This window comes from Artibeus jamaicensis, unplaced genomic scaffold (assembly GCF_021234435.1).
Source record: "Artibeus jamaicensis isolate MK-2021 breed Jamaican fruit bat unplaced genomic scaffold, CSHL_Jam_final contig_908, whole genome shotgun sequence".
Taxonomy (NCBI): domain Eukaryota; kingdom Metazoa; phylum Chordata; class Mammalia; order Chiroptera; family Phyllostomidae; genus Artibeus; species Artibeus jamaicensis.
Window position 1 is genome coordinate 2559480 of NW_026522009.1, and position 12459 is coordinate 2571938.

General features: G+C 37.7%; 1 pseudogene; it reads right to left on the reverse strand.

Moving 5' to 3' along the window:
- Nucleotides 1–400: 400 nt before the first annotated feature.
- The window catches only part of LOC119036505 (elongation factor 1-delta-like), a 142949-nt pseudogene continuing 130890 nt past the window's right edge, over nt 401–12459 (reverse strand).

Here is a 12459-nt window from a genome sequence, read left to right on the forward strand (position 1 = left end):
TGAACACTGGATATATTTGGCAAGCCTATATTTCTCACTAAGGGGAACCCCTCAGAAAAATATCTAAAACAGCATGTTAAAATAAAACATTGTATAGTGGAGAAAATGCAGAAATTATAGAGCAAAAGTAGGAACTCCATTTCATCAAATACTATCCCAGGATGTGTTAGGAAATGAAAAGGATAAACCAAAGGAGCACGTTAAAATATTAAGAAGGAGTATTTGATCCTCCCTACAGGAATAGGGAAGTGGTTCTCAACACCATCTGCACATACTCATGCATCTGGAGTACTTTAAAAAGTAATTAAAGCCCCATTTTCTAGCTCAAATCTATTTAATAAAATAAAGGGGGGACTTTTTTTAAAGAACTCCCCTAGCGTTTCCCAAATGCAGCCTGAGTTCAGAAGCGCTGCTCCTGAGGCGGACTGGACTGCTGCAGAGTGACGTAGATCTGAATACTGCCACTCAAGTACGCCTTCCCAGACACTAGGAAAGACAGTGGCCTGAGACTGACTCGGTGGTAAAGCTGTTGTTCATGTCTGGGGCCCTAGGAGAACGCCTTTGGATAGAGTAAGAGTTCATTTGAATTAGGACTCTTCTGGGGATAATTCCACAGCTTTAACTATTGTGGAGAGAAGGGGCAAGGTTTCCCTGGGAGGCAAGTTTTACAGGCATAAGCAATTCCATAGCAAGAGGCAACAACAACATTAGCTAATGGGCAGAGGACAGAAAATGCTTTAACAGGAGGCAATGGAAAACCTCTATCACTAGGCAGAGCTCACACAGTGTTGGGCTGGATAGACATAGACATGGAGATTCAGGGGCAAAGGTTTAGGCATATTTTGGATTTAGAACTGAGGACTGGAGGCACCGACCTTGCAAGTTTCTGACTGCCAGAGAGCAAGAATAATTCAAATCCACTCTCTGAGAAAGAATCAAGTAGCGATTAATTTAAATATTTCAAACCAACCGCACTATTCTTGAAACTGAACAACATTGCCTAACACTACAGAACAAAAACGGCAAAAGCTCCCGTTTTTCCTGTTGACGATGCCTCCACATTGCAGTGCTTCTGCATTGCCTATGAAATACACCAGTAGGATGGGTTCCACTCACCCACACGGCCTTTCGTACCCGCTTTCAGTTTCTGCCCGCTCTGTGCATGCCGGCTCCAGAAACTTAAAATGCCTAGGCCAGGATTCCATCCTCCCTTCTGTGAACCCAATCTTCTTCCCTGTTCACCAACCAACCACTTTCCGCGTTGGTGAGTCAGCCGATTCAAATTATCTTCCATATGTCTTCTTTCCCTGGGCTGTAATTTTCTGCTCTTATTTGAAAACGCAATAAAGGCTTAATGTGAGATGTGGGGTTGAAACATTCCATTGCAGAAAATGCTGGGTCATGTTGTTGTGAGGTTAAAGAAATGACTAGCGCAAGCCTGTGCAGCTGGGAGGTCCGGGATCTGAGCCCCTCACATCCAAATCCAGCCAAGCCCTGCCTGCAATTTGGTGCCACCTGGTGGCAGTTGTCCACTCCAACGTCATAAATGGGGATAACTGGGTCCTGTGACAGGATGGAACTTCTGGGACAGAAGCAGCGATTCCAGGCGTCTGACCAGGAATGGACCCATTTGTTGACCCAATCTGGAAGGATTGGGCCAGGAGAATAATAAGAATACGAGGACCCGCTTTCTCAAGATGCAGTTGTTGGCTGTTTTCCTACTCGCCCTGGCTTTCCCTTCAGACGGAAAAGCTGTTAGTCCCATTTGAGAATATAGGTTAGGCACCAGGTGTGGCCTAATCCCATTATTTCCAAACGTGGGTTATCTCAGGGTGAACTATAGCAGAGTTTTGCCGTATTATTTTTCTGACTCATGCCTTTTCTAATTTTACCTTTCAGCTTCTTTTTCAAGACACTGGTCATACATTTCTAAATGATCATAGCAGCCTCTCAGCCTATTTCCTTGAGTCTTCAAGATTTTGCACAATATAATATTTTCCTAAATGCTTCCCAGGCTTTTCTCCCTGTATTGCTCTCATGCCCTTTTTCTTTGCCTCCTTAATATCCTGTGTAAACATTTTTGTAGGGCGCATCTGTCTCTCGTAATTTATTCCTTAGCTACCTTCCCTCTCAAACTCGAGTTGCTTTAGGGTAATGGCCTTTAGTCATTTTATTCCCAGCATTTACCATGGTGCCTGGAAAACTGGAGATGCTTATCTAAGTCTTAATTTACACAGCCCTCTCATTTTACAATTGATAACATTACAGACTGTTTCTTCATTGGCTCTCTAGTCCTTTAAAAAATATTTTACTCAGCAACAGAATCCCAGATTCCTTGAGCTTACATTGAAAGAATCTCTGTCAAAAACTTTAACACTTGTTGATTTAATATGGAAGCTAAATATTGACTGCAAGATATTAATGTTAACATTACCACTGTCCATATAAAGTTATATTATACTTTACCTTTTCTTTTTTTTTTTTCTCCTTATTCTTCACCACTGTCAGGCAGCTATTTTGTGTGTGTGTACCTGCTATGAGCAAGACTTAGTGCTGGGCAATGTAGGGATTAAAAACTACAGCCCTGGCTGGTGTGGCTCAGTGGATAGAGTGACGGCTTGTGATGCAAAGGTCGCTGGTTCAGTACCTGGTCAGGGCACATGCCGGGGTTGCAGGCCAAGTCCCCAGTGGGGGGCGAGTATACAAGAGGCAACTAACTGATCAATGTATCTCTCACACATGGATGTTTCTTTCCCTCTCTTTCTCCCCCCATTCTCCTCTCTCTAAAAATAAATAAAATCTATAAATAAAAACATACCATAAGAGCTTGCCCTTGTTCTCTTGGAATTAAAATGTAGTTAGAGAAATCATTTTGAGAATGATGATTTAAAAACTGTCATCTTTTAAAAAAACAGTTCATGCAGACTGTACTATGCCGATAATTTTACAACAACCTGCAAAGGCAGATAAACATCACATGTCCCATGGGTAATGTGAGGGAGATCTGAGGACAGCAAACGCCTGCCCTGAGGCACAGAGCAAGTAAAAGTACAGCTGGCAGTGGAACCTGGCTCCTCAGGGTGATGGCTCATGATCCTAACCACAAAAAAAGGAAAGAGGGGGACACACCGGGGGCATGGGAAATATCGATGTGGAAGATGAAAAGGACAGCGTTACTCTCAGGTGGACTATTCAGGAAAGGTTGCAAAGGATACTTTGAACAGGACCTTGGGATCTATGGAGAAAAAAATAGTGGTGGAGAAATGCAAGTGAATTTGTCTGAAAAGAGGAAACTGGATATCAAGCTTCAGATTGGAGAATTTTAAATGATTCTTTCCTTTTAAAAAATAAATAAAGCTCTCATATTTCCCTCATAATATGGTATTGAAATTAATGTATTGTAGTGGCAGAGATTTTCAGTTCATAGGGATTCATCTTTTAACTACTTTACCTGGAGCCTTTGAGGAAAAAAATAAGCTACAAAACAATTATTCTAGATTAGGTCTAGTCTAGACCTAATTAAAGGTAATTAAAGGACAGGGCAACGTAACTACAGAGATCAAAAGTAAGCATCATTTTACCTGGCAGGCTTTTACTATTCACTAATAAACAGTACACAAAAATGTCCCTATTTCTGCACATTATTTTACTTTTAAGATCATATAGTTTAAGAGGTAATGTATTTCATATTTTCTGTTAGGAAAATAATAGTAACTTTTCATGATCCTGACTATAATGACTAGAGAAGTGTTATTGCTGCCTCATAATGGTGCTAATAGGTCAATGAGAACAACAGAATGAGCCAAATTTCAGAAGTCCGTGGTAATTGCAAGCTCACTGGAGAAGTAGTACAGGAATGGGTATTAGAGTCATTAAATTTTTTACACATTAGTGAAATAGTTGGTTGCTGATAAAATATGTTTTATTGGGAGGGCATTGAAGGGAATAGATATGTTCCCTTAATAAACACTTTCGCTAAGATATAATGATCAAGATTTTAGTTTTTGAGATTTATTGGAGCAGGGGAGTAGTTCAAAAATGTAATCTCCAATTAGTAGTAATGACAGAAAAAATATTCTGGTAGAAACTATACATTTACTTATTTTCTGCTATAATCTGCTTTGTCAGAGTTAGGTGTTATCTGCCAGCCAATTTTTTTTTTTTACCTCTGGAAGGACAAGGTGACCATGACCTTTGAGCAAAGTGAACAAACCCCTTTCTGCTTCCTTTGTAGTTTGTCTATCCAAAGTCTGCTAGCAGTCTGAAGTATGTGGCTGGATCAAAGGTGCTGTTTCTTTGTCCACAAATCATTTTTCAAATGAGGTAACAAATATGAAAATTCTCAAACTAAACTGTGATTGTGAAGTATATGGTACTGTTGTTCCTTTAACTTTATATTATATTTTTACTATATGTACAAAGGTTTCCCCAGGGTATCCAGTATCAAAAGTGGGTGGGCCTCATCCAGTTAATTGAAGTGGGTGGGCCTCACCCATCCTTTCTCAAAAAAAAAAAAAAAGGATGTAGCTCAGGAGAATTCTCTCATTGGAAGCTCCATTTTGCTTGGTTTGCTTAGAAACTTTTGTATCTAGAAAAATAACATCCTGCCATATCATTTTGACCCCAAATGTGTCTCTCACACATACACAAGACCAAAGTATGTGTGAAACCATTGGTAGGTCAAAGTTTCACCATACCAACAAAAGTTTTAAATTACCGTTTTCCTGGTAATTTCTCTTCTTTCAATATGTTTCTTAAAATGTGTCCACTGGAACACTGATTTCTTGAAATAGCAACAGATACTGCACAACAAAAGTTTTAAAAAGATTCAAGTAGTCATGTAAGTGTAGTAATACTAGTTTAATGTTTATAATTTATTCAGTAGTTTCTAGTAAAAATAGCATATGACTTACTTTAGAGGCATTTTCTCCATCTTCCCATTTATAAGTGAAGAATCAGAAATTTATTTAAAACCTTGAAGTGAATGTTAAGAGTCACACAGTAGTAGTAGAGCCAAGACCTAAATCAAGGCATTTCTACTCATTTTGAAAATTCTTTTACATTAAAAAGATAAACAGTTCTTATTTTATACTCTGGACAATCTTTGAGATGCTGTAGTAGACAGAGTTCTACAGAGAAATAGATTAAATAGGATACCCTTCCTATCTATCTATCTATCATCTATCTATCCATTCCAGATGGATAGGCAGATTTCTTTTCTATAAGGAATTTGTTTGCATGATTATGAAGGCTGAGAAGACCCAAGATCTGCAGTTGGCCATCTGAAGACCCAGGACAGCTGAAGATACAGTTTTAATAATGTCAAAGTCCTGAGAACTAGGTGAGCCAATGTTTTAAGTTCTGGTCCAAAAGCCAGCAGCCTTAAAACCCCTAAAAAGACAATTTTTCAGGTTGAGTCCAAAGGCAGGAAAAAGACCAACATTCTAGCTCAAATAGTCAGGCAGCAGGAGTTTCCTCTTATTTAGGCTTTTTTGTTCTATTCAGGTCTTCAATTAACTGGATGAGGCCCACCCACTATAAGAAAGACAATATGCTTTAAACAGTTTACTAATTCCAATGTTAATCTCACTGCAAAACCCTCACAGACATACCCAGAATAAAAACAAGTAAAAATAAAAATTAACCATCATACACGCTAAGATGGACTTTTAGGACTGAAGTGAGGCAAGAAAAGGAGTATTTTCTAAATATTTTTAATGACAAGTTTTATTCTTTTCAAGAGAAAATTTCAGAACCGTTGTTCCACAGAATAACTTTGGGATTTGTTGCTCAAAAAAATGGAAAAACAAACAATAAATAATTAACTATGAAACTGAAAAAAAATTAAAGACTTTATAGACTATCACTTATCTATATCACATTCTCTCCATAACCTTTTAAAAGGCTTTGCTTTTTCATTTCTTTTTTTAATTAATGTGCCCTCAGAAAGCAATAATCCTAAAAAGACTGTTAAAGTGTAGGGCTTTCTCTTTATAGTAACTGTGGTAGATGCTGCACCCATGGTCTCCAATTTGACATTGCTCTCTGTTCCGATACCCTGGGCACTCCCCGCACACACTGACACTAGACTTGACCACAGCACTTTCTCTAACCAATGAAGCAACAGCAAGGAGACAGAAGCAAAGGCTTCACAAGTAAATGGAACATAGGGATTTTCCTTATTTTACTGATTTCGGAATCTTGTTGGATGAGAAGACTATGGCCCAATCTTTCTCTTCACCTCAGCTGGGAGCCAGCCAGCCCTCAGAGTTGCGGCACTTAAGATGACCAGCAGTTGAATTTGGATCCTTGAGTGAGCCTGGCCATGACCAACAAAATAACCACCAAGCTGAATCCAGACCAAATTGCAGACCTACAGAATCAACCATGATGTTTTACACCAGTAAGTCTCTAGGAGATTCAAAGTTTGGAATTAAAAGACCTGGCTCAAACAAGTTCTGGCTGTGTGACCCACCCCGGAAAAGTTTCAGCTCCTCTTCTTTAAAGTTAGGAAAGTAATATGCTAAATAATATTACTTTAACAGTTAAAACAAATAAGGATTTTGGGAAATATTTGGTAAGTTATAAACATTAGACACATCAGTTACAATTATTTTTTACATAAGATATTATTATTAGTAGTAGTAGTAGTAGTCATAGTAGTAGTTATCCCAAGGCTAGCTATCATTTGTTTTATTTGTATAATGTTATTTCTACTCAGTCAACATAGTCCTCAACAGTTATACAGATTACTTGCTCCCTTGGCCAGACCTATGTGGATCTGGTCCTTGGGCTCAGGCAAAAATAAAGGTTCAGAATGGGCATATAACCAGCATCCGGTTTGCCTTGTTCACACGAGCCATTTATATTATTTGCATCAATCTTTGTTGGACATCTTCGGCAAGTCCAGTACATGCAGAAATTCTTGCACAAAACAAGGAACAGTGAGGTCAGGCCCTGCTAGGCTCTCTGTGCACAGGAGAAAGGAGAGGCCAGTGTGAGCCATCTCGGGTTGCACAGAGTACCAAAGCTTCCTTGCATATGTTACTTGATGTACCTGTTTCAGTTTCTTCATCTACTAAAGTAGAAAAATAGAACATAATATCACTGTAAGAAATAAATGAGTGAATACTTAGAAAGTAATCTGAACCATACCTGGAAAACTGTAAGTACTCAATAATATATATTGTAAATATTTAAGAAAGTGATAGCTATTATTACTCTTACTATTATTGTTAAATAGTAGTACTATTACACTGTGACTAACATTATTTTATCACATTACTTTGATTTAGACTTTTCAATCAACAGGTCTGCTTGTTCTTTTATTCTTTGGGGCACATGCAACAATCATAAATGTACAAATATTCTAAATTGATGATCTGGATGATTTTTGCCAGCGGTTATAACATTTCCGTAAGACGACTCCTTGATGATTAGATTCATTTCATTGATGCTTGAGGTTTAAGGAATCCTTGTATCCTCGTATGTCTTCATGCTATTGTGCTGGCCAAAAAGTCCATTTGTTGTTTTTCCATAAGATGGTTCTAGTAGTGCTTAGTTGTCTTTAACTTCATTCAAAATAATTTTGCTAGATTGTATTTTGACAGCTGTCATATCAGTGTGCATTTTTTTAAAAGTACCAAAACTGGTAAATTGTTCTGTAGATATTTTGGTATTAAAGATGAAAAAGAATACACCATGTTTTGGGCATATCGGGACTTATTGTTTCAAGAAAGGTAAACACACAATTGAAATGCAAAAAAAATGTGTGCAGTTTATGGAGAAAGTTCTGTGAATAACTGAACATGTCAAAAGTGGTTTGGGAAGTTGATGCTAGAGAGTTCTTGCTGGATGATGCTCCATGGTTGGGTAGACCAATTAAAGCTGATAGTGATAAAATCAAAACATTAACTGAGAACAATGAATTTATACTACAAAAACGATAGCCAATATATTTAAAATATCTTATCAGTAAAGTTATTGGTGAAAATGAAAAATGTGTCTTTTATTTTAGGAAATAAAACAGAATAATGCATGCCCTCTACTAATATCACATTGCAATTTAGAGAACATAAATAACCAAGTTAAAAGTGTTATTCAGCCCTGGCTGGTGTGGCTCAGTTCATTGGAGCATCTTCATGTGAACCAAAAGGCCATGGATTCCATTTCTGGTCAGGGCACATGCCTAGGCTGCAGGTTTCATCCAAGGTCAGGGTGTACAGGAGGCAGCCAATTGATGTTTCTCTCTCACATCAATTTTTCTATCCCTCTTCTCCCTCCCTTCTCCTCTTTCTAAAATCAACAAGCATGGCCTTAGCTAAGGATTAAAAAATGTTTTTCAAATAGTATGACTGCTAAATAAATAAAACACAGGTATTCATATTTATTGTAATGATATAAGAAAATGATACAACTGGCATATTTATTCTTTTTTTTAAAAGATTTTATTTATTTATAGAGGGGAAGGAGAGAGGGAGAGAAACATCAGTGTATGGTTGCCTTTCATGTGTCCCCTGCTGGGAACTGGCCTGCAGGGAAGCAGTGTGCAACGCAGGCATGTGCCCTGACTGGGAATCGAACCTCAATCCTTTGATTCGCAGGCCCGTGCTCTATCCACTGAGCTACACCAGCCAGGGCTTGGCATATTTATTCTTTGTCAACATTAAATATGTCTGAGCAAAGTTTTCATATAAAATTAAATATCTGATGAAGATAATAACATCAATAAAATAATGATGCATAAAACTAATTCTTTTCTACGTTCCAACCTCCGATTCCTCCTCAGAATTCTGATTTGAAAAATATTTTTTATTATATTGCACATTGGACATTTTATCTTGGAGAAAAAATAATTAAGTCAATTTAAATGTTACTTTATTGGTTATAATTGTTGGCACATCCATCTCAGAAGTCATCTACTGCCTTAGCTTTTTAAAGGTGCTAAGACTTGCTCTCCAAAACAGATACTTGAACACTAAACTTTGCTGTCAGGATACTTTGTTGAGTAGTAACGGAATGTCAAAGGATGTAAATAGAAGATTCTCAATGTAGGGTTCTTCTACAAACTTATTTTCTTTTATATTACCTGACATCAAATGAAAAACATATATATACTGATTTTCTTGGTCAACAATTAATTCAATTATTTTATTGTCAGTCAATTTGCATATAAAAGAACAAAGGGCTGGAACCTGGAAAAGCAGTTTAAATAAAAGCCATTGTAGTAACAATTTAAATAGAAATTCAAAGCAGAGTTTGGGAAAGAAAATGTACCTATTGTACATTTAAAATGGTTCTTTACAGATGGAAATGAATTTCTCTCTTCCTTTAAAAGGTATATAAGGACTATCAGCATTCTTGCTTATTGGCTTTATTTAAAAATCGGAGGGAGCCCTGGCCAAGCATCTCAGTCGGTTGGAGTGTCGTCCCTACACCAACACGTTGCGGGTTTGATTCCTGGTCAGGGCATGTTTCTAGGTTGCAGGTTTGATCCCAGGTTGGAGCACATACGGGAGGCAACTGACTGAAGTTTCTCTCTCACATCAGTCTTTCTGTTTTATTTCCCCTCTCTCTAAAATTAATAAAAATATACTTGGGTGAGAATTAAAAAATGGTGAGAGTATTTTTAACTAAATTAACTTTTTTTCATGTAAAGAGTCAGGAATTTCTTTTTCTGCTGTTGTTAGTTGAGTTGATGAGTACTGTCTATTGTTTTATTCATATTTCCCTCTAAGTTCACGGCTTTTATTATGTTGAGAAAATGTTATTTATGATAGAGTTATGTGGGAACATAGCAGTCACAAACAGCCACAGAAATCACACAAAGAAACTCAACCTATCATTACAGAAGGTACTGTAACTGCCAATCTTAAACTGTACCCACCAGACCAGAAAAGGGATCAAAGGGAATGGTTCAAAGAGAATGGATAGTGAAACATAAAAACAGCATGAGCAAAAGACTTTTTTATACCAAATATACCTAGTTAATCACAGGATATTCATGTAAGAGAGAAGCAAAAGAAAGAAAGAGGTTAAAGCAAGTGAAACCCAAAGAATTTCCCCCAAAGTCTGAGGGAGGTCATGACACTGGGGATCCCAGAGATAAAGGGTTAGAAAGAGGCAGAAGGTGCAGGAAGAGAGAAAATTCTTTATTTTAAGCAACAAGCTGGTAAGGAAGGATTTAGATTACGCTTTACTGAGGAGTTGGTAGGGTGGCAATTTGCAACAAATGAAGCGATTATAGTCAAGGAATTTGACTTTGAATGGGGAAGGGAAAAGGGATGGTGGCTGAAGGAGACCACAATTCCAAGAGATGCCTTTTGCGGAGTTTGAGGAGGCCTAAGCAAGGAGGGAAATAACCATAAGAAAAATACCTTAAGGAATACATTCAGGAAAAAAAAGAATTTAAAAGTAAGTGATATGCTAATTGTACTAAATGGTAAGGTAGATATTTGGCCCTGTTTCTGTATGTTTAAACATTAAGAACTATTTTGTCAATGTCCAGAAAATGGCTGGACCCTGAGCTGACACCCTGGCACTCCCGCCTCCAGAAATTTGAAAAATTAATTTCTGTTTTTCATCAGCCACCCAGTCTGTAGTATTCTGTTATAGCAGCCTGCAATACACCTAAGCATGTTACCTTTGGATAAATCAAGTCAATATATTTTTATTTTTATGTAAGTTTTATAATTATAGGTATAAAAATAGGACTTATTTTTACTGCTTCTAAATTCCACTAAGGCTAATGTTAAAATTTTTTTCAATACTTTTACATTTTGTTTTATCTGCTTTGGTACTTGTTTTCTCTTGCTGTGTGATAAATTCTCACAAACATAGAGGTATAAAATTAACACACATTCACTACCAATGGCTCAAAGGCAGGTATCAGAGCCTCACTGGGTGATATCAAACTGTCAATGTCATTGCATTTTTGGTAAAACTCAGCATTCTCTCCCAACCTTACTAGTTGGTGGCAGATTTCAGTTTCTTTCAATGATGGCACTGAAATCTCCTTTTTTTTTCTGGAAGTTGTTGATCAGAGGCAACTCTCAGTCTGAAAGACCACCTTCCATCCTTTAACTTACTGCCATGCAGCTCCTATACAGGCAATTCAAATTATGCATTTTACTTCTTTAATGTCAGGGGAAAAAAAACCCTTCTGATTAAAATCTTTCTGACCCTTTTAAAAGGCTAACATAATTAAATTAGGGTACATTAGGATAATTTCTCTTTTGAGTAACTAAAACCACTGATTAGGAACCTTAATTACATCTTCAAAATCCCTCTGCCAGATAATGTAACATAATTGCAGAAGCAATATCGTATTACAAGTGTCTCCCAATGGGAGATGTTATACAGGGTATGTACACCAGCCTGGTGGGACTCATGGGGCATAATTTAAAATTCTGTCTACCATATCTGCATATTTCTGTCATCTGCATGTTTTGAAATATTAACTTGAAAGTTTAGGATAGCTGTTACACCACATAAACTTTCAAAGACTCACAAGCAAAAATTCAGTTTTGAACATGACCTCAGAAGCTGCCATTGATAAGGACCACACACAACTGAACTGATTGTAGCAATCAAAGATGGCTATTTGGTCTCTGAATACATAAATAAAATTATTAGCATTTTGTTGTGTTGTCTAAATAGCTACAGATGTTTTTATATTGAGAGTCTGGGTAAACATCTGGCCACATAAAACTTTTAAAGAAAAATATGAGACTGCAGATTTCAGCTCTGATATATAAATAGATTAGAAGTTGTCACTTTCATTCTTATAAGAAAAATCTGAATACACTAAAAAATCAGTGATTTATTTTACCCATCAGAGAACTGAGGGATCAGGGCAAGTTACTACCCCAAAAGTTGAACCAAAAAATAAAGTCACAGGTAAGACCTGCTTAACCAGGACAGAACTGCTGGAGCCACACACTGCTAGAAGACTTCAGTGATAATTTTGTGAACTTCTGGAGGCTGAGCATAGACTAGCACGAGCCTGAGAAGCTCCTGGAAGCTGAAGACTTAGTGAGCTCCCCACACCTTCGTAGTATTTCTTTACCCTCAGGCTTTATGCCAGGATCTTATGGTGAAGAACTAAGAACACATTTCTTGGGGTGGGGGGGCGGGGAGGAGGAAAAGAGTAATTAGGGAATATGCCTGCAGTATACTCCATAACAAAGACCCACTACTACTGTGCAGGGGACAAAGTTTACCAAAACCTTCCCCCAGCTGGGTGAGAACTCTTCACCCCCACTTCCCAGTTAGCTTGCCTATGTCACCTAAAAGCGGGGTTGGGGCAGGAGAAGGACTCTACCATGGAGAAACTCACAGACACACAGACCCAATCGATAACTGAAGTTTAATCAGAAGACTATAGAACATCTTCCTTCCCCAATACCACCCCACCACACCAACAGGGTTTATTGTAATAGCAGACAATCACCACTGACT